Consider the following 22,469-nt stretch of genomic DNA (forward strand, 5'->3'; position numbering starts at 1 on the left):
AGACTCAAACTATCCACTGTCAAATAATTAACCAAAGTTTAAAAAAAAATGATTTGTCACTCTAAATCTGTTGAAAATGGTCCTCCTGCCTTCTCACCCTGTCTTATTACACAGTCGAGAGAATGGAGAAATTGCCTGATGAAAGGCATCTGCTGTTGCAGCCCTTGAGGACCCCACTGGGGGACTGCAAGAAAATGATCTGCACGAATTGTTCTCTAACCTTCCTTGCCCTGATGTATCTCCCAATTTTCACCTTGTCCAGAAGCACCATTGAGATCAGGAATGATTTTAGCAGGAAAACGTATACCAGTATATGTTGGGATTCAATGGTTTTAACCGCAATAATGCAACGACTATCACAAAATTATCAAAGAGTAATGACATGGTTGGTGTAGCAGTTAGCGCAACTGTCTGTTTGTAGGGAGTTCGTACGTTCTCCCCGTGTCTGTGTGGGTTTTCTCCGGGAGCTCCGGTTTCCTCCCACTGTTCAAAATGTACTGGGGGTTGTAGGTTAATTGGGTGTAATTGGGCAGAACAGGCTCATGGGCAGAAATAGCGTGTTAACGTGCTGTATGTCTAAAAAAAACCCAAATTCTAATATATTTGTTAAGCTGTGTATTTGACCTGTACACTATTGGCTGGCGATCTGGTGACGGGTGAGACGACAGGCAATTACAAATAAATAACATATTTGTATGACCTATCAAACTGAGACCAATTTGTCAACATGGATAGGCTGGAGTTACTCTACCCAATTGTGCATTATTTCCATGGAATGTACATGTGTTTCATAGTTCAAAGATACTGTGCTATGTTGAAGACAAGAGAAAATGAAAACTTGAAGAGAAAATGTATGGAGTGATTGATGCAAAAATAGATAGAAGCAGAAACAGTCAAGCAGTTGTATCACATCCTTCCTGGTTTCAAGACAAGTGACTTACAGCCATAGAATTTTTTTAAAATTTAGACATGATTGCAATATCACACATATGCTCACCAATTTGAACACAAGTTGCCACAAAGAGCAGTGTTCTAAATATCCAAGTAATTCTGTTGTTATGTTATTGTACTTATTGAGGGATAAATATTAGACAGAACTATCCACTTCTTCTTTTAAACAATGCCAAGGGAAGTTTTTATTTCCACCTTAGTGGGCAGTTCGGGCCTTGGTCCAACATCTTAATCCAAAAATAGCATTCGTGGCTGTACCCTCTCTGTTAGGAACTTTAAAAAAAAACCACAAGGTTTTTATTCTTTTCAGAGAATAAAAACTTAGATCTAAGGAACGGAAGAGATGTTAAGTATTTTGATAAGTCTGGCAGATTCTCATTTAACGGGTGGTAGATTTTGATGGGAATGTCCTTTTCAAAGTCTGATATCTCATTTGTTTGCTCACTAAAATTCAGGACAGAGAATTTCTTCCTGAATATTCTGGCCATGTAACACCAGCTTGGAACTCAACTCCTTTCTTTCTCTACCAGCATCCTGCTCTGCAGTCTACGGCCCTCATTTATGGGAGAGACTTATCCTACAATAACGTCTGGGAGCAATTGGGTTGTATAGAAACCTAGCAAACATTATCTTAATCACTTGTGACTTCCATCATCTACAGAAAGCACAAACCACTTGTAGACCTCTGGCCACAGATAGAAGAAAGGAGTCAATCGATAATGTGGAGGATCCCATTAAAAAGCAGCCCACTGGTGTCTTCCTCCTGTTTAATCTGTGTTCCGTCATGTGTGATGAGGAAAGAGGATTAGGAATAACGTTGAGCTCCGACTGATGTCATGATCCGTCCACTCTTCATAATTCTGTCACCCACTTGCTGCATGTGCTCAGAAGCCCCGCAAATGCACTTGCGCGTGATACACTTGCTATATTGCTGACGAAAGAGCACCCGCCTGCTGGCACCACTGAATTAAATATCACATCGACCACTTTTCATCGTCCATTTTTCAGATCAGTTGTCTGACCAAGCTCATGTTGGTGGAAATAAAATATTTCCATGCCCATGGTATTGCTTTTAAAAGCAGAGCTGGAAATGATCCACGCTGGCCATCAATCCTTATTGTAAAAGGTGATTATTTGGTTTTTCTGGTTAACAGCATAATGTCAATTTGTGTCATTTCTGGTTAACAGTGTCATTCCCATTTGTGCCGAGTCTGGTTAACAGCGTCATATCATTCATGTCATTTCTGGCTAATTGCGTTGTGCCCATTTGGGCCGTACTGGTGAGTAATGTCGTGACATTTTGGTAATTATTGATTAGCAGTGTGATGCCCTTTTGTACCTCTTTTGGATAAGTGTAACGCCTTTACAGTGCCAGCAATCGGGATCAGGGTTCGAATTCTGCGCTGTCTGTGTGTACATTTGCCCCGTGTTTGCATAGATTTTCCCTGAGGGGCTCCGGTTTCCTCTCACCATTCAAAACGTACCATGGGATGTAGGTTAATTAGGTGTAAAACTCGTGGGCCAAAATGGCCTGTTACCATGGGGTATGTCTACAATTGGCAGTACAACGCCTTTACGGTGCCAACGATCGAGACCAGGGTTAGAATCCTGCTCTGTCTGTGAGGAGTTTGTAAGTTCTCCCTGTATCTATCTGTATGGGTTTTCTCCAGGGGCTCCAGTTTCCTCCCACCATTCAGAATGTACCGGGGATGAAGATTAATTGAATGTAAATTGGATGGTACAGACTCGTGGGCCAAAATGGCCTGTTATCATGGTGTACGTCTAAATTCAAATTAAAAAATTTAACTGCTATGTCAACTTGTGCCATTCTGCTGATGAAAGATTATCTCAACTGTGAGGTGACAGGAAATGTATTTGCAGAATGTCTTGTGATGGACAAAGAAGAGGATTGCTTTCCTCCATCCCGCAAAGATGATCTGACAGTCAGGTACTCATATCTCCCCAACTCCTTCAGTACCATGGTCTTTGATGCTGGGAGTTTGAATCCTTCCTTGAGAATCAGGCGTCTGAGACCATTGTGACTGGATACTTCCCCCCTCCTTTTATGCTCAAAATCATCGCTGACATTGTGTCCTTCTCCCACCCTGATTCTAAACGGTGATTTGATCAACCTGGATCCATATCCTGCTCCTCAGTGGCCGGAAGGTAATGAGGTGGATTCCTAGGTGAATAATACTTCTCCATAATGCCCTTCTCCATCGGGCACTCAAAACGGTCAACCAGTTTACCTATCTCGGCTGCAGCATTTCATCAGATGCAAGGATCGACAATGAGATAGACAACAGACTCGCCAAGGCAAATAGCGCCTTTGGAAGACTATACAAAAGAGTCTGGAAAAACAACCAACTGAAAAACCTCACAAAGATAAGCGTATACAGAGCCGTTGTCATACCCACACTCCTGTTCGGCTCCGAATCATGGGTCCTCTACCGGCATCACCTACGGCTCCTAGAACGCTTCCACCAGCGTTGTCTCCGCTCCATCCTCAACATCCATTGGAGCGCTTTCATCCCTAACGTCGAGGTACTCGAGATGGCAGAGGTCGACAGCATCGAGTCCACGCTGCTGAAGATCCAGCTGCACTGGGTGGGTCACGTCTCCAGAATGGAGGACCATCGCCTTCCCAAGATCGTGTTATATGGCGAGCTCTCCACTGGCCACCGTGACAGAGATGCACCAAAGAAAAGGTACAAGCACTGCCTAAAGAAATCTCTTGGTGCCTGCCACATTGACCACCGCCAGTGGGCTGATATCGCCTCAAACCGTGCATCTTGGCGCCTCACAGTTTGGCGGGCAGCAACCTCCTTTGAAGAAGACCGCAGAGCCCACCTCACTGACAAAAGGCAAAGGAGGAAAAACCCAACACCCAACCCCAACCAACCAATTTTCCCCTGCAGCCGCTGCAACCGTGTCTGCCTGTCCCGGATCGGACTTGTCAGCCACAAACGAGCCTGCAGCTGACGTGGACTTTTACCCCCTCCATAAATCTTCGTCCGCGAAGCCAAGCCAAAGAAAGAAAGAATACTTCAAGATTCAAAGGCATGTGTTGCAGAGTAAAACCTGCTTCAGTGTGGAGGAATACCTGGGATTCCCATCCAATACCATTGGTTCCACCTTCTACCTATTATGCTCATATTAATATTTAAACCAGGGAATGTATTGATGTACTGTCATCTTTGGACTGTAAAATGGACTTGTAACTCTATTTATTGGAGTTTCCATTTTCCGATTTCAATGTTAGTGGAGGTAACATTCATAACCTTTCTTTTTTGGCCATGGCCCCCTTTGGACTCAGCTCAAAGTTTATGGGCTCCCTTCTCCGTGAAGCAGTCCAGTTTAGTTGGTTTCTTCTGTACTTCTCTCTTACCGACTACATATGATTTCAGTCCGTGGCCTCTCTTAAATGTGCTGTGGTCCCCTCGGAGGGTGGTATGGCCGCCGTTGAGAATGGCCGGTCCACCTGATGCCCAGGTTCGATATGTTTCATTGGTTCCTGGGTGAGGTACTGCTTGCTGTATTCTGTGGGGGAACATGTGGCCACATGTATATCGAACAACGAATTGAGAAAAATATGGCTGTTAAAAGCTACAGCCATTGTAACTCGAGGACAATGAGAGACATTCAGTTGCAAAACTAAAAGAGAAAAAATATAAGAATGAATTCAAGACAGGAGTAAGTTTTTCTTTCCTCTATTTTTTCTTGCAATTGTTCTCTCTTTCAACAGAAATAATCACACTGTTTGACAGAATCCCACAAGCCAATCAGTATATAAGGAGCTTGGGGAGAAAGAGACACTATAAACAATGAATGAAATCAGTGAGCTTGAAAGTAACTGCTTTATCACAGAGCACCAGACCAGCCTATTAAGTGAACCAGATGATTAAGCAAAGCTTCTGGATTAAGAAGGTATAGCATACCCAGAAAATAACAAAAAAAGTATGCTAAAAATATAATGTCAGATTGCTAAGAATGTTGGGTTGTGCAAGGTCAAAACAGTCTAAGTGTAGTGGGTATCATACCTGGTGCTAGATGTCTGTTAGTCACAGCAGTTCACCCTGACCATTTCATGGTTTATCTCCCTATTCCTCATCAAATGATGATCCATACCTTGGATAGTTCCTTCTTGCCTTCTCCTGACCATCAGGTACCAAAAACAGGCCACCCCTCTCCTTAATGGAACTGAGCAGCATTTGTAAACAAAGAGTGACAGCTTTATTTGTAATTATGCTGTCTTTAAAGGGACAAGATGGGCTTAATGAGTTAATAAAGTGGCTGTCAGTCAAAGCGGTCTATTTGCATATTAGAACTCAGAACACTCAGACATGCAGATGATTCGGCAGAGTTTCAGCTCATGAATATTCCTAACTTGTCGTGGGGGTAAAGCATGCTTGCCATAGCAACCGTTCTGCAGGTAGCATTGGTCCAGCTGCCCCTGGGGTCCCAGAAGGCTTGTAAGAAGTGAAGACTTGTGAGAGCAAGCATTTTGTCTCGGTACACTTGACAAAACAAAGACAACTCACTCTTTGGTTTCATGCCACATTTTTTATTCATAAACAAGCTGTTGGCTGTAAAGACATGATAAAGCACAGACTGGGGTGAGACGTGCAAAGATTAAACGTAAAGCCTCGTCTGCTAAAAATCTGATCTATTATTCAGTATATTTTCCATTTTTTTTCCCTAATGCGTCTAAACCAGGCAGAGCCTGTCAAGTGATCTGTTGGCGTAGGAAGTTGATTGATGAAAAAAAATGTTAACATAGAAAAAAAAGAGAGAATTAAGTGCAGAAGAAAACAGGCTGACTGAAGTTGTCACTTCCGTTTTGCTCAGATAAGATTCTGTAGTCATGCCAGTGTAATGTGTATTGAGAAGAATGTTTCAGTATATATTGTACCTGCAGCGACATGAAAACAAATTGCAAGGTGAAGCTGTCTTGTTCAAAATTTATGTTTAGCTTACTGTTCTCCGGACTGGCTTTGCTCTCGAGTTATACTTTGCTCATTTGGCTGAAGACGTCATCTGTAGCCCTGCCAATATTTTACCCCAGGAGAGAGATGGAATAGTTCCAAATCCCCACGCCACCTCCTATTCTCCCGCTGTCTATTTTGGCTAAGTACAGGTTTCTGGCTTTGTGATTCAATCAATGCAAGTCCAAGGAGAGCATAATTTTAATCTGTATTGACTGTTCACCTCTTTGTATGTCAATTTACATCACAGGCTATCTTCAACAAAATAGGCAATAATGCAATAATGCTTGTAGTTAAATTCTCTCACGTTAATCTAAATATCTTTTGGATTTTTTTTTAAGTAACCTATAGTAGAGCCATCATACATATTATATGAATAATGCTCTTGTTATAATTGAATTGAACAAATTTAACTGCCTCCTTGTGTCTAATGTACATAATACTCCACATTTTCTATTCAAATTTGGTTACAAAATCAAAATCAAATTACATCTAGAAAGATCATAAAAACACAAGAAAACTACATCATGAAGGAATGAAAATCCAAGCTTCTGTTTGCAATAATTTTAGAAGTAATATTTAAAACATGTCATATATCATGAGATATTTTAACAGGAAAGCAAATTTAAGGTCTTTAAAAATTTAGGAACCTGTTCAACTGCAACGTTACTGGCACATGTAATTCTTTCATCGAACAACTCAAAGGTGCTGGGATTTCCAGTACCTTTGCTATAACTGGCATCAAAATGTTGATCACGTGAGCAAAAAGGTGAAAATTGAAACGTCGAGCCGCAAGGTACTTCTACTATTTTAGCTGAAAGTGGTGAAACATAAAGGTACAGAAGATTTTGGAGGAAAGCTTTTCAAACTGTCCCACGTAAGTACAGAATATTCAGACTGTGTAAAACTGTGCAGTAAAGCCATTTCCGTTAAAGGGATCATGGCACCAAACACAGAATGCTCATTTCACCAAAGTAAATTCAAGTCCATTTGTTTACATTTGACTTAAAGATGGAACGTAATTTGGTATGGGGTCACTGCTAACCATTAATGTGTTGGACAAGATCCATATGTCCCTTGAAGGTTGCCTTTTATTTAGCTAAGCCATGGTATGGAAGGTTGTGTTCTAACTCCACCTTACTGAGTTGGAAAGAATTAGTGGAAAGAAATGGGATAAGAAACTTAAATGAAATAATTACGCCAAAAAGATTTGGCATTATTGAGATTCAGATTCACCATTCATCATTTGAACAAAGGCACTACTTCTCAGCGCTTGTCTGTGAAAAGTTAGTTGAAGTATATAAATTTGCTCCACCAGGTTCAGGAACAGCTGCTCCCCCTCCACCATCAGACTCCTCAACGACAAACTCAATCAGGGACTCATTTAAGGACACTTACTTCATGCACTTTAATTGATTTTCCTTTTTCGTTCTCTCTGTATTGCGCAGTCAGTTTGTTTACAGTTCTTGTTTGTTTACATGCTTACGCTGTGTACACTTTATTTTTGCACTACCAATTAGTGGTAATTCTGCTGCACCGGCAGGGAAAAGAAATCTCGGGGTTGTACATGATGTCATGTATGTACTCTGACAATAAGTCTGAAATCTGCTGACAAAGAAAGAGTTTTAAACAGTTGAAGCCCTCACTGGAGACCATTTATGCCATGTGTATCAAGGCATGGGACTGACTAATTTCCAGAATAGTTATCCTGGAGGTAGATACAGCATGGAAACAGCATTCAGTCCAACAATCTGCTTGAATTTACGAAGAAAGGAAATACTTCTCATCACGTTGATGGAGTTTGTCTCAGTATTTCTTTAATCTTTTATTCCCCCTCCAATGAAAATTAAAAATAACTGCTGATACTGGGAACCTGAAATAGTCAGAAACACTCGGCAGGCCTGGCAGCATCCATGGAAAGAGAAACAAGGTTAATGTTTTGGGTTGAAGACCCTTTATGGTGGTTTTGCTCCATGGGAAATTGTCCTGCATCTTATTGTCCAGTACCTTATTGGCTAGCAGTGTCCAGAACCTTATTGGTTAGCAGTTCCCAGAACCTTATTGGTTAGCAGTTCCTAGAACCTTATTGGTTAGTGGTGTCCAGCATCTTATTGATCAGCAGAGATCACATGATAAATTAATTTCCACCTTGGATCAAATTGGAGCAAATATGGTTGGATTTACCATAGAACCATAGAATGCTACAGTTCAGAAAACAGGTCAATCGGCCCCTCTAGTCTACGCTGACCACTACTCTGCTAGTCCCATTGACCTGCTTCAATTCCATAACCCTCCAGGCCTCTGCCATCCATGTACCTATCCAATTTATTCTTAAAACTTAAGATTGAGCCCACATTCACCACATCAGATGGCAGCTCATTTCACTCTCCTACCACTCTCTGAGTGAAGAACCTTCTCCTAATGTTCCCCTTAAACATTTCCCCTTTCATCTTAAAACTATGAGCTCTCATATTTATCTCCCCCAATCCAAGTGGAAAAAGCCTCCTCACCTCCACTCTGTCTATACCTCTCATAATCTTGCAAATTTGCATCAAATCTCCCCTCATTCTTCTTCACTCCAAGGAATAAAGTCCCAACTTGTTTAATCTTTCCCTGTATCTTAACTCCTGAAGACCTGGCAACATCCTAGTAAATATTCTCTGCACTCTTTCAATCTTAATGATATCCTTCCTGTAGTTAGGCACACAGAACTGCACACAATAATCCAAATTTGGCCTCATCAACAACTTCAACAAAACATCCCAACTCCTATACCCAATACTTTGATTTATAAAGGCTAAGATACCAAAAGCTTTCTTTACAACCCTGTGCACCCGTGACACCACCTTCAGGGAACCATGTATCTGTATTTCCAGATCTCTCTGCCCCTCCGCACTCCTCAGTGCCCTACCATTTATTGTGTATGTCCTACCTTGGTTTGCCCTTCCAAAATGCATCACCTCACACACTTGTCTGCACTAAACTCCATCTGCCATTTTTTGGCCCATCCTCCCAGTTGGTCCAGATCCCTCAGCAAGCTTTGAAAATCTTAATCTGAAAATTTAATCTGGGATCATGGAATTTGTCCAGTTTAGAGCATTTGGCTTCTCTTTCTATACACACTGTTTGATCTGCTCAGTACTTCCATCTTATTTTATTCATCTATGCATTTAATTTGGTTGACTGTACCCGCCTCAACTGTTAAATCAAAAATTAAAGTCACATCAATCCGTGAAAAGAACCCTGAAGCCTTTAAGTTGAAAATGTGTACTTCCTAAGGATATATTCTTGCAGTTGCTATCAAAATAAAGACTTGCATTCATATCTCTTTCACACCCTTTCTAAAAATGCTGTGATCTATGCAGTAGTTTGGAAGTGTAGTAACTGGAAAACATAACCACCAAAAATAATTTTTCACAGATGAAAATTTGGCCGGAATGCTGTCTTAACACCTCTCCTGTTCTTCAAAGACCATAAGATGTAGGAGTGGAATTAACCATCAAGTCTTCTCCCCTACTCGAATCGTGGTTGATAATATTTTCCTCTCAACCTCATTCTCCTGCCCTCCCCTGTACTGTTTGGCACCTTTACTAGTCAAGAATCTATCAACCTCCACCTTAATTATTCCCAATGACTTGGTCTTCACAGCAGTCTGTGGCAAGGAATTCCACATATATAAAAGACCCCTTACATTCATATCCAAGAGCAAACATAGCCTCAATTTAACACTTCATTAAAAGAATGGGACTGCCAATGGTATAGCTCTCCCTCAGTACTGCACTATATTGGCAGCCTATGAGAAGACTAGGAGAGTGGGACAAGAGCCACCATAAGACTAAGAAAAGGAATGGTAAGGTACAATAGAATGTAGGTAGTCTGGATCAGATAAAGGTCTCCTAGCCCTGGACAGAAGTACCTACATATCTAATTAGCTAACCATACACAGATTTATACATATGAAATTAGCCAACCCTAGATAGAATGAGTCAACTCCGCATACCAAGAGATGGTAGCCCCGAGAATCAGGAAGGTGTGAATAAGGACAATGACATGATGGGACACCCACAGGATACCCCCTGGTCCTCCAAGTGTACTGAAACTGCACGTAGGCAGGAAGGATTGCCTATGCCAAACCCATCCAGGGGGCAGAAGAATGTAAGGGGGAGGGCACTCTGACGCTGAAATTGACTGTATAAAAGTTACGTGAGCCCCAGTATGTGTGTGTATTCCCAGGGTAAGGGGAAGCACCCAACTTTGCATTGTTGTTGTAATAAATGTTCTTTGTTCTCAATTTTTGTCTCGAGCAATTTCTTTAAAGGTACATTAATTTCTAACACCCCTTTATTTATCAGTGAAGGAGAAGCAGCAGATTGATTCACACTTTAATATGCATTTGCTTTGTTGTTCCAGTATGTAACTTTTGTAAAAATTCCTGTAGGTAGAAAATAAAGTTCCATTCTGGATGAGGGAAAAGGAAAAGTTCTTAAAAACTTGAGTAGTTAATAGGGAGGCTTGTGCAGATATCAGGTCTGAGAGGGGATTCAAAGCACAGAACAAGGCATAGATTTAAACCATCTATGTCTGCACCTGGCTGCACTGTCAATACGCAGACTTCTGTCCCCATATGCAAAGCAGGGTCCCGGCTTTTGCCTGGTAAACTTGATTTATCGTCAGTCTTTGGGGTGGGTGTCAAATGCTGTTCAACAGATGGGCCTTCTGGTGCCTGGGTGACAGTCTCATCTGCTGATTTGTGTGGCGGCTAATTTTTTCAAATTTATTTTCTGTTTTCCCTCTATCCCAACTCATTTCTTCTGTTTATATCTTCATTCCACCCCCGGCCTTCGCCTGCAAACCAGGAGCAGCAGATCAAGCCCTGTTTTTGCATTCAACGAGGGATCAGATAAATGTGAGCCAGCTTGCTCTGATAAGGCCTTGCTCTGGGCTTTACTTCCTTCTGAAAGACGTTTACTATGCATAGAGTCAGGCTATCTGAGTTGTTGCACCTTGACATGAATTTATCTGCACCAGAGATGAGAGAATCCTGGAGAAATTATTGAAGTGGGATTTGATCTTGGGAGGCAACCGTGTCAATTTTCCACCATTTTTTTTTGGAAGGGTTTCTGGGAATGCATTCATTTTTACACATGTTTATCACAATTATTTGTGTGAATTTATTCCTTACTCAGAATTTATTTTATAAAAAAAATCCCCGAAACTACTTGCAAAGGTATAAACTTAATTAAACAGATTGCTTTAAAAGTACATGCTTAAGCATTTACCCTGCTACTGAAGCAATTTTTAACCCTTTTGTTCTCTACGAATGAGCATAATGCAGGACCAAAGCTGTTTTGTTGTTACCTTTCCACTCTTTCCTTATTGAAGAAAGATAAACAATTTCTTTTTAATATTTTGTGAGAAATTTTAAAAGCAGCTCTTTTTTGACGGTGTTCCTGTTTGGTGCACTTCTCGTGATTTAAACATCTAATCTCATCCAAGCTATCCGGAAACTGCAAATGAGATGCTTTGCCTAAGTTAGTGATATGGGAGCAACTATCTGTTTCTCTCTGCATCAGTAGCTGGGTCATGCAGTTCATAATTCCCATAATCAGATGTCACAGCTGTATGGAGTGTGGGAAATGGATCTGCTGTTCCTCGTGTACAGTATGTTTTATTTTAATACTCATTCATGGGTTATGTATAATACAAGAGAGACTAGCAGCGGCATGGTTAGTGTGGTGGTTAGCACAATGCTCTTACAGCGCCAGCGGCCCTGGGTTCAAATCTGGCACTGTCTTTAAGGAGTTTGCATGTTCTCCCCTGTGTGGGTTTCCAGTTTCCTCGCACATTATTTGGTCATATGGGTGATATTTGGGAGGGTGCAGGTTTTTGGGTCAAAAGGGCCTGTTACCATGCTGCATCTCTATATTAAAATGAAACACAAAATCAACTGGCCATGCAGCACCCATTCACTCCTGAACTCAATGGCCCATTTCAGGATGTACTTAAGATATATGGATGTGAGATCAGAAGAGAGCCTGAGAGTACAGCAATGGTGCATGGAAATGAATAAATGCATTCCATTGGAAAAATAACATATAATTTAAAAAATAAAATCACACTATTTGAAGAAATTTGGGAACCGTACATGGAACACAACAGAGAGGGCCTACCGCAGACCTCTACCCCCTAAAATGATAGAATGAGAAGAAGACGAAATGAACTGACCCAGTGTGTAAAAGTAGATGATACAATTTTCTTGTTTATTTTCATTGTGTGATGACATTGTTTAATGGGTTTATTGTAATGTATATGTTGAACGTTTAGTGGGTAGGGAGGGGGGTGGGAAGGAGGGAGGGAAGGGAGGGGGGAAAAGGGGAGAAAATGACTGCGTATATTCAAGAGGGAAATGTTTGTGTGCATTTTGATTAATATGGTTCATCGTGTGAAAAATAAAAAAATTAAAAAAAAAGATTATGAATCTGAATTCATGTACAGGTTAGGCTGGAAAAGATGGTTTGTTATGACCATTCAATAGTTTCAGAGGCTGAACTGGCATTAAAGTTCCATTTAATTACCTGAGGTTAAATTCCATCGAGGTGCGATTGAAATTCAAGCCTTTGGATCTTCAATATGCAGGTTGGATAATGTAGGGAATCAACATTCTTGCCAGAATCACCCAATCCTCGTGGCTGACAGAGGCTGGAACTAGCTCCCATCTCCTAGAAAAACATGAACGTTAAGCTTCAATCTCTTTGGGTTTTTTCTATATTATTATAAGGGCGAATAGGGATCCAAATTCTTTCAAGACACAAAAATACTATTTGTACTTAAAGACTGCATCATTCAATCACGCATCATGTTCAGTACAGCACACACACATTGTATCTCCCAGCAGCATATGACATGTTTTCCAAAAAATAGACTTCAGATTTTCAGTCAGAGTACATACATGGCATCACATACAACCCCGAGATTCTTTTATCTGTGGGCGAGGCAGAATGACCACAAGGCAAAAATAAACTGTACACGTGAAAACATGTCAACAAGTAAAAGATCTGTAGCAGATAACAAATGTAAACAAACTGACTGGTGCAAATAGTGCAAAGAAAATAAATCAAGAGTGCAGAAGTAAGAGTCCTTAAATGAGTCTCTATGCCTTTTTATAGATGAATAAAAAGTGAATGTAAAGGCGGATATTCTCCACCTTTACATCGATCCAACTACCTTTATAAAACCGCCGACAGTGGATGCTGACTGTGGACTCTGATCCTTCCAGGGGGCTAGTTTCAGAGATAGCGCGAGTCGCTCCACCTCGCTCCATAAAAACAATGCCGCTGAAGGCATCTGCTTAGGGGTGGGCGATGATGTCACGATGACGCCATCAACCCCTGATACAGGAGCCACCACCAGGGCGCCCACGGTGACTGGTGGTGGGGTTAGGGCTCCCTCCTGCCATGCAATATTGTCCTCTTCCCGTTCCCCCTCTGCCCCTCGCTTCTTCACCAAGGCCACTGAGATGAAGGAGCAGGAGGGCAGGAGCCGGAATGGACGTGCAAGGTGAAGGGGAGAGGAAGGAATCTGGCCCGGAGATAGAGCAGGAATGGACGTGCAAGGTGAAGGGGAGAGGAAGGAATCTGGCCCGAAGAGCCTGGAGGCCCTTCGTGGGCAAGATTTGGAGCCACTGGGGCTAGAGGGCAAAGGGAACTGGGTGCTGAGCTCCACGGCCCTTGAGGAAGGAGGAGTGAAGATGGAGAAGCAGAGCCGGGGAGTCCGATGGGTGAAAGAGGGGAGCAAAGACCCATGGTTGGCATGCCAGAGGGGCAGCACCGGACAGAAAAGCTGGAAGAAGGATCAATGGCGATCTTCACTACCCATAATCCCCACACAGCTGGAACCAGTCTGAGTTTCCCAGTGGTGCTACTGCAACACTCACCCCCGCCTCCCTCAGCTCCAGATGACGGCACCCGAACTCACTCTCCATAAAAACAATGCTGGAGCTGCCTTATAGGCCTTCTCCATAAAAAGGTACGTCCACCTTTTTTTCCCCCCAATGGAGCTGGCCTTAATGCGGTGTCGTTCCATAAAAACATCTCTCTAATTGACTTTGCCATTGAGGATTCTGATAGTGGAGGGGTAGCAGCTATTTCTGAACCTGGTGGTGTGAGTCTTGTGGAACCTATACCTCTTTCCTGGTGGCAGAAGTGAGAACAGAGTGTGTGCTGGGTGGTGTGGATGTTTGATGATTGCTGTAAAATCAAAAAAGCTTAAAATTAATTTAATGTGAGCCATAGAGTTCTCTGGGAGCAAGATATAACAAAGTGACCACTGTCTGGTGAGTAGCGTTCCATACCCCATGCAGGATGTGAATGATGGAATGAAATTGACATCAACTTGCGGTGATTGTGTGTGCAGGGAGTGTGAAAGAAAGGTCCAGCAACCACACAGGTCTAACCCACAATGAATTGATATGCTGTTGATGCTGTGGAGGTACTGAGAAAATTTAAGTCAACTAACATTTAACTGTTTTCAGAAAGGCATGTCAAAGAGAAGATCTACTGCCTCTTTTTGTGAATGGGTGGGAAGGGAAAGAATTGAGAATAAGTGAGTCAGTTAGTTCAAATCCCAGCAAGATCCTTGCGAGAAATTTGGCACAGATTCTGAGCTGCAAATAAAAGACCAGATCTGGAGATATGAGTTACAAAGCCAGGAGTTGGAACCATGTGAATCTGCCAGTAAATTTTTAGAAAGGATGGAAAAGCAGGATAAAACCAAAGGACCAGAAGCTGATGGGCCATTTCCCAGATACGCAGTAAGTTTTGGAAAGGAGGAGTTCATGATAATGTGAGCTTTGGTTACTGCCATGGAAGTGTTGAGCAATCCTTTAGCGTTCCTGGGGGTGTGGGGTAAGGAAGCAAGTTGGTGCAGTTGGACAACAGAGACAAAATAATGGAACCGGGTAGAGAGAGAGGATAATGCAGGAGGCATGGATGACCACAGGCTCATCGAGAGAAAATGATCTCTGAACAGATCAAACTGCTGATTTTTTGGAAAAACTCAGCCTCCAGGAGAAGATGTGCAAATCAATCATCAAAATCTACAGAGGACATACCAAGGGAAAGGTTAAAGGATCCATGGAAAAGAAACAAAAATCAGAATAGCCATACCGTGGAAGATGATGGTTTGAACACACGCTAGATATTGGAATCATGCAACCTATAGAATGACCTAGATACAACAGTTCTCAATTACATGAAATCTAGGTTTCCATTCAGATCAAAATCGTGTGAGAAACACAACCATATCAGCCCAAGTAAAACTGGATTGGGCATGGAAAGCAGTATATCACACAGATTATAGTAAAAGATGTTTACAAGATTATGAGGGTCTAGACGGAGTAAATGCGAGTTGGCTCTTCCTATTGAGATTAGGAGAGATAAATACGAGAGGACATGGCTTTAGGGTGAAAGGGGAAAAGATGAGGGAGAACTTCTTTTCTCAGAGAGTGGTGGGAGTGTGGAACGAGTTGCCATCTGACGTGGTAAATGCAGACTCATTTTTAAGTTTTAAGAATGAATTGGATAGATACATGGATGGGAGAGGTCTGGAGGGTTAGGGACTGGGTGCAGGTCAATGGGACTAGCGGAGTAACATTTCGGCACAGAGTAGAAGGGCTGAATGACCTGTTTTCTGTGCTGTTCTAACCTGTTCTGTGGATCTATCTTTCTTGTAAATCAGGGATGTTTCAAAAATATTTGGAACAAATTCTGGTTAAGGTTACTTGTCATATTATACCAATACAGTGAAAAGGATTCTTCTGTGAGGTTAATTCCAACATTTGTGCAGCCTGGAAAGGTTCCATTTTTGTCATGTATTACTAAATGTGACAGGAATGGGACCTTTACCGTTATCATACAAGGGAGAAGAGCAAGAGCACAATTACAGAATACAGTTACAATGAAAAAAAGAGGACTTAGTTCAAAGCAAGGAAGGCATTGCTGTGGGGAATGATGAGGCCTTGTACAATTTTAGGATAAAAATGCTGCTGTCTACTTAGTAAGATAAACAATGAAATTAATGCTATTTTTAAGATTCCTCCAGCAAAATCCAAGACTGCAAGAATTTATCAGTGGTTCCTATCAAAAGGTCCTTTTAGGTTAAGAGAAAACAGTTTCTTTATAGCCAGGAAAGGCTGGGGTGCTGCTCTGATCCAATCACTACTTTTATTAATGATCCACTCTCCCATTGCCCAATTGTGTGCAGCTGAGGCAGACAGAGGTTGAACTTCATCTCTTTTAACTTGGTGGATGGCCTGTGGATACATATCATCCACAGGGAGGTCACAAAAGTTATGCAAACAGGGCTCGAGACCAAACATTGAAGTGGACCTATGCCTCCCTGATCTCTGGTGCCTATCTCTTCGCACAAAGTCAATCTCAGCAGCCAAAAGAGGCGCAAAGCAATTTGGACACGAGGTCATCTTCCTGGAAATCATCATGGACAGAATTCATCAGAAACCAAAAGCCCCAACTTTCTCCAAAGAGCTTGGTCTAGAAGATAGAATTTGTTCCCAGTTATCTACCCATGCTGATTTGCAACACCTGAAAGACAAGCCTGTGATTCTATTGCCACTTATTAACCGTGTTTCAGTACTAGTCCACTCATCACTTATCATGAATCTTTCCAGCCTGAACATACATGACCTGGCTGTCATTGACAAAGTGGGTTGAAGGACCTGATCCTGTGCTGTATGACTCTACAAGACTGATGGAACATCAAGCATTTCAATGAGGCTCTTCCAATTGAGATTAGGAGAGATAAATATGAGAGGACATGGCTTTAGGGTGAAAGGGGAAAAGATTAGGGAGAACTTCTTTTCTCAGAGAGTGGTAGGAGTGTGGAACGAGTTGCCATCTGACGCAGTAAATGCAGACTCACTTTTAAGTTTTAAGAATGAATTGGATAGATACATGGATGGGAGAGGTCTGGAGGATTAGGGATTGGGTGCAGTTTTGTTGCTGTGCTTGACGTCATGACAAGGTGAAATGACGAGGATTCAACTGATGGAGAGGATCTGTGGATGGATATGTTTTGGCCCTGTTAGACAATCAGTAGTTTTCTATAACATTTTTGAAAAAGGAAGGAAATACACCAACAGTAACACAAGATTCTTCTCTCTAATTCCCTACACAAGTCATTTGCAACTTTGATATAGGAATTGTTTCTCAAATAAGAAAGGAAAGCCTTATTCGTACACCCCTTAGACAGTAACATGTCTGGAAATGTTGTTTGGAATGGTGCATTTAACCAACACATTTCCAGAATGAAAAGGAGCAGAATAGTTTAGATCCAGGGAGAATATCCTGGAACAGTATACAACACCAGTGAGGCCACAGGTTAAGTAGCACGTGAAGAGGCAAATATTTTTCCTGCAGGCTGTGAGATTGATGAATGGTATCCTTAACCTTGGGTCTCTTATAACTGAAACTGAGTAAAATTCCAAAATGGCACGGCTAGCTTAGCAGTTAGTGCAACGCAATTATAGCACCAGGGACCAGGATTCAAATCCAGTGCTGTCTGTAAGTTCATATATTTTCCTCGTGTCTGTGCGGGTTTCCTGTCTGCTCCGGTTTCCTGCCACCCTTCAAATTGTACTGGGATTGTAGGTCGATCGGGTGTAATCGGGCAGCACGTGGGTCGAAAGGACCTGCTACCACGTTAAATGTCTAAATTAAAAATTTATTTTATATTTTCTTTTATATATGTATGTGATCATTACATGTTTAGATGTCTCTACTGTGGATGGGAAAAACACAGGTTTGTCTGGTTATATGTAGGCAGTCAGTAGTTCTGACTTGAAGTCCTAGCCACAACCTGACTGGAAAAATGTGATTTCACTGGAGAGGCTTTTGCAAGGATGTTGCTGAGATTGATCGATCTTAGCGATAAAGAAAGATTGGACAAGTTAGACTTGTTTTTGTGGAGGCTGAGGGGGAACAATTGAGGTGTTTAAAATTATGAAGAGTAGGTATGTGGGAGCTTTTTCCTTAAATAGTTAAAAAGAAATTTTAAATTTTCAAAGAAATTGGCAGAAGGTTCAGAGAGGAAATGGAAATAATTTTCATCTCGAGGGAAGAAGGGATCTGGAGCTCACTGCCTTAAAGTGTAGGGAGACAGCAATCCTGATCTCATTTTGAAGGTTCTCAGATATCTTCTTCAAGAGCTGCCTGGCAGTGGACCTGGTGATGAAGATGGCATTAAATCAAATGGCTTCTTTTCAATAGATATCACGGATACATGGCTCCTTCTGTAATGGGGAATTGGGCTGAATGAGCTGAATGCGACTTGGAGTTATATTGGTCCATCCATGTGATACCTGCCCTCCCCTCTCTACTTATCTGGGCTGGATAAATAAGGCAATGGAGCTGACCTGGGAGACGGCTGGTAAGATGCAGTGAATGCTTTGCAGTGAGTTAGTCCCAAGGGGTGTTAAAAGTAGACAGCTTATTAATTTTATCTTCCGGCTGGGAATTCTTATTCTCTGGCAGACCCGACCAGCAAAGTGTCAGATTTCCAGTGTAGTTCCCAACAACACATTTGACTGTCTGACAGGCTGATAGCAGTCACTCAGACCGTTTCAGGCTTAAGGCATGTCCTGTTAAGTCCTGGCCTTTTCTAGTAGGGAGGCTGAAGTCCCAAAGGTTCCCTTTGAGACTGCAAGTCACAGCCAAAGAAGACTTTGACCAATGAAGTTATACAAGGAAACTTGCAAAGACGGAGATGGAGTGCGAATGCACAAAGGTGCTGGAGAAGTTCAGCATCCATCGGAAGCATGGACTTGCTAAGTCTCTCCAGCACATTTGTGTATTGCACCTCAATGTTGAAATGTCTTGCATGTCAGCATGAATTTTTAGGTAGAAGATGCTGTACTGTAGGCACATCCAAATCTATCAAGGCATCTTCTGTGGGACGATCCTTGACCAACACCTCCAATGCCACCTGATACACGTTAATTGACGGTGCTGATGGTAACAGAGGGAGCAGCAGATCTATATCGTGGCTATGGAAGGGGTAGGAACTGACAGAACGACCCATTCTACTCTGTTTTCTTTACCATAGGCGTTTGGAGGGTGGGTGATGAATGTAAAAATGACCTATTGATTTGCTGTTGCTTTTATTGTATATCCCCACAAAGTTAAATTTCATGGCCACACAATTTTACAATGCAAGCTGTTGTGATGGCTCCTCCACGAGTATCAAAACCTGAAAGCTCAAGCATTCTTTCTTTTGTTCCGTGAAATTCTGCTGCTTTTGTCAGATAACAATAGCACTTCTGCAATGTTGTTTGCACCAGTACCTTGAAAGATAGCTGGAGGAAAATCTTAACAGATGTCAGTTTCATTCTCTTTGTAAATGTTTTGAAAGAAAATCTACATGGAAGAATTGTTGGATCAGGGAGTTCAAAAGCGAGGCAAGGTAATAAGTTGTGCGGTTAGCGAATGCTGTTACAGTGCCAGCGACCCGGGTTCGAACGCGACGCTGACTATAAGGAGTTTGTACGTTCTCCCTGTGTGGGTTTTCCCTGTGTGCTCTGATTTCATCCCAAAATTAGATTAATTGGATGCAAATGGGCAGCATAAGGTTTCAATGGGCAGAAATGGCTTCTACCATGTTGTAAAATATAAAAAGAACATTTAGGCTAAAATGCATTGTACAATGGACTATCCATTTTAACCAACTTCATTTTTATCTGCTCATAATGCTGACTTCTTTCATTAAGACAGGTATGGCAGAGCTTTCTGTCTTGCCTTTTTCTTGGAAGATATTTTTGCAATGATTAATATTCAACCATTTATATTCTCGCATGCAGTTCCCAAAGTGTCCATGAGGGACATTGCATTATAATATCAGGATGGGGAAAATCATTGCATATTGTCTTGGTTCCACATAGCCTGGCATTTCATCTTGCTTACTGTTCCACATTACCAGATATTCCATATTGTCTGGTGTTTCATATTACCATTAACACTTGAAGAACAAAGAACATACAAAGTACAACATAGGTACAGGCCCTTCAGCCCATGTGTTTGCACTGAGCTTGATGTCCAAATTAAGCTAAAACTCAGCTTCTTGCACACAATCCCCTACATACTCAGTAAAAACACAATGCTGGAGAAACTCAGCAGGTCAAACAGTGTCCTATGAATAGTAAAGGTAAAAATCCATAACCGACACCAATGTCGGCAGGGGTCCGAGCAAAAGTGTGGGGTGGTGGTGGGGGGGGAGGTGTGGTCACAAAGGCAGGAGACGATAGGTGAAGAAGGGAGGGAGGGGACAGCAGTGAGCAGGGGGAGGAGGGATGGCTGGGTAAAGGGAGGGAGAACTGGAAAAGTGAAAGGAAGAGAGGATGGGAAAGAGGAGAACAGGTTAACAGAAACCAGAAAAGTTGATGTTAATGCTATCTGGCTGGAGAGTGGCCAGATGGAAAATCAGATGTTGTTCCTCCAATTTATGGGTGGTCTTGGTGGGATAGTACACAAGGCCGTGGACAGACATGTGAGTATGGGATCGTGACGCAGAAATGAAATGGTTGGCTACAGGGAGGTCTCTGTCACAGAGCGAAGGTGTTCAGCTTCCTCCCAATTTGTGACCGGTCTTTCCAATGTAGAGAAGGCAACTAAGGGAGCACTAGATACAGTAAATTAGTCCTGACTTCACTTGAAAGGCCTGTTTGGGGCCCTGAACTGTGGCGAAGGAGGTGGTGTGGGTGCAAGTGTGGCACCTCCTGCAGCCACAGGGGAAGGTTCTGAGGGGGACGTTTGGTGGGGAGGGATGAGTGCATGGGGGAGTTACAGACGGAGCGGTCCCTACAGAAGGCAGAGAGGGGAGGAGAGGGGAAGATGTGTCTGGCAGTGAGATCCTGTTGTAAGTGCCAGAAATTCCAGAGGATTTTGCATTGGATGTGGTTCTCCTTCATTCTTTTCCCATCCCTTCACCTAACCACCCCTCCTCCCCTTGATCATTGCTATCCCCTTCCTCTCTTCTCCACCTATCGCCTTTGCGATCACCTCTCCCCCCCGCTGTTTTTTGTTCAGATATCTGCGGACATTCTTCCATACCACGATGCAGGGCTCAAGCCCAAAATGTTGGTTATGTATTTTTACCTTTGCTACATAAAGTACACCGTTTGACCTGCTGAGTTTCTCCAGCTTGTGCTTTCACTTCATCCACGGTGTCTACAGATTTTCATGTTTTACTTCCTTTACATATTCATGTGTCTATCTAGAAGCCTCTTAAATTGTAGTATTATTTTTGGCCGTCTGTTCCTTGCACCTTCCACTTTCTGTGCCTCTCACATCTTCTCTCACCTTCAACACATTAGTATTTGACATTTTTCCTCAGGGAAAATAAGATACCAACTGTCCACCCTATCAATGCCTTTCATCTATCAGGGCTCCTCTCAGCCTCCGACACTTGAGGGAAAACAACTCAAGTTTGTCCAACCTCTCCCCATGACTCATACCCTCTAAACTAGGCAACATTCAAGCATATATTTTCTGTACCCTTTTCAAAGCTTCAACATCCTTCTGGTAATGGGGCGACCAGAATTATGCACAATACTCCTTGTGGCCCAATTAAAGTTTTATCGAATTGTAACATGAAAGGGTGTAGAAGAGATTTACCAGGATGTTGCCTGGATTGGAAAAATAAGTCTTATGAGGCAAGGTTAACAGAGCTAGGACTTTTCTCTTTGGAGGACAAGAGATGACTTAATAGAGATCTACAAGATTCTGAGAGGCATAGATCATAGATTTTGTGGACAGCCAGCCCCTTCTTCCCCAGGGCGGGAATAGCAAGCACTAGAGGACATCTGTACAAAGTGAAGGGAGGAAAGTTTAGGGGAGACATAAGAGGTAAGTGATTTTACTCAGAGTTATGGGTGCTTGGAATGCCTTGCAACCGGCGGAGGTGGAGGTTGAAACATTAGGGGCATTTAAGAGACTCTTAGGCATATGGATGACAGAGGGTTACGAGGTTTAGCTTTTTCTTGGTAGGAATATGTAGGTCAGCCCAGCATTGATGGCCGAAGGGCCAGTACTGTACTATAATGTTCTCTGTTCCATGTAACCCAATAAGGCAAGCATACCATATGCCTTCTTTACCATCCAATCTACTTCAGTGGCTACTTTCAAAGACCAATAGATGGCTGCCCGATCTCTCTACACATCAATGCTTTTAAGATACCTGCCATTGACAATATACTATTATATTTGACCTTCCAAAATGCAAGACCTCAATCTTGATAGATTAATCTGGACAAGTGTATGTTCCTTTCTCTGTACTTCACATTATAGGAAATAGATTCTCTGCATTTACTTTCTGAAACTCTTTTTTCAGATTAGAATACATATTAGTCCACCCTTTAAACTTTTAAACTCAAGGCAGTATGTCAAATTTATGTATCACATTCTCATAATTCAGCCTGTTAAAGGCTTAGTGTCATTCTGGTGAATCTGATGAAATCCTCAAATGTTA

At 42.1% G+C, this 22,469-nt stretch overlaps 1 protein-coding gene across 6 annotated transcripts in view; it reads right to left on the reverse strand.

Annotated features, from left to right (window-relative positions):
* Positions 1–22,469, reverse strand: part of LOC138749881 (LIM/homeobox protein Lhx1-like) — a 440,383-nt gene that overhangs the window by 36,362 nt on the left and 381,552 nt on the right. For all 6 annotated transcript variants that reach the window (XM_069911872.1, XM_069911869.1, XM_069911866.1 and 3 more), the window contains one exon: positions 12,512–12,655. The gene's annotated coding sequence lies outside the window, so the exon portion shown is untranslated. The remainder of the gene's footprint in view (positions 1–12,511; positions 12,656–22,469) is intronic.

This window comes from Narcine bancroftii, chromosome 14 (genome assembly GCF_036971445.1).
Source record: "Narcine bancroftii isolate sNarBan1 chromosome 14, sNarBan1.hap1, whole genome shotgun sequence".
In the NCBI taxonomy this organism is placed as follows: domain Eukaryota; kingdom Metazoa; phylum Chordata; class Chondrichthyes; order Torpediniformes; family Narcinidae; genus Narcine; species Narcine bancroftii.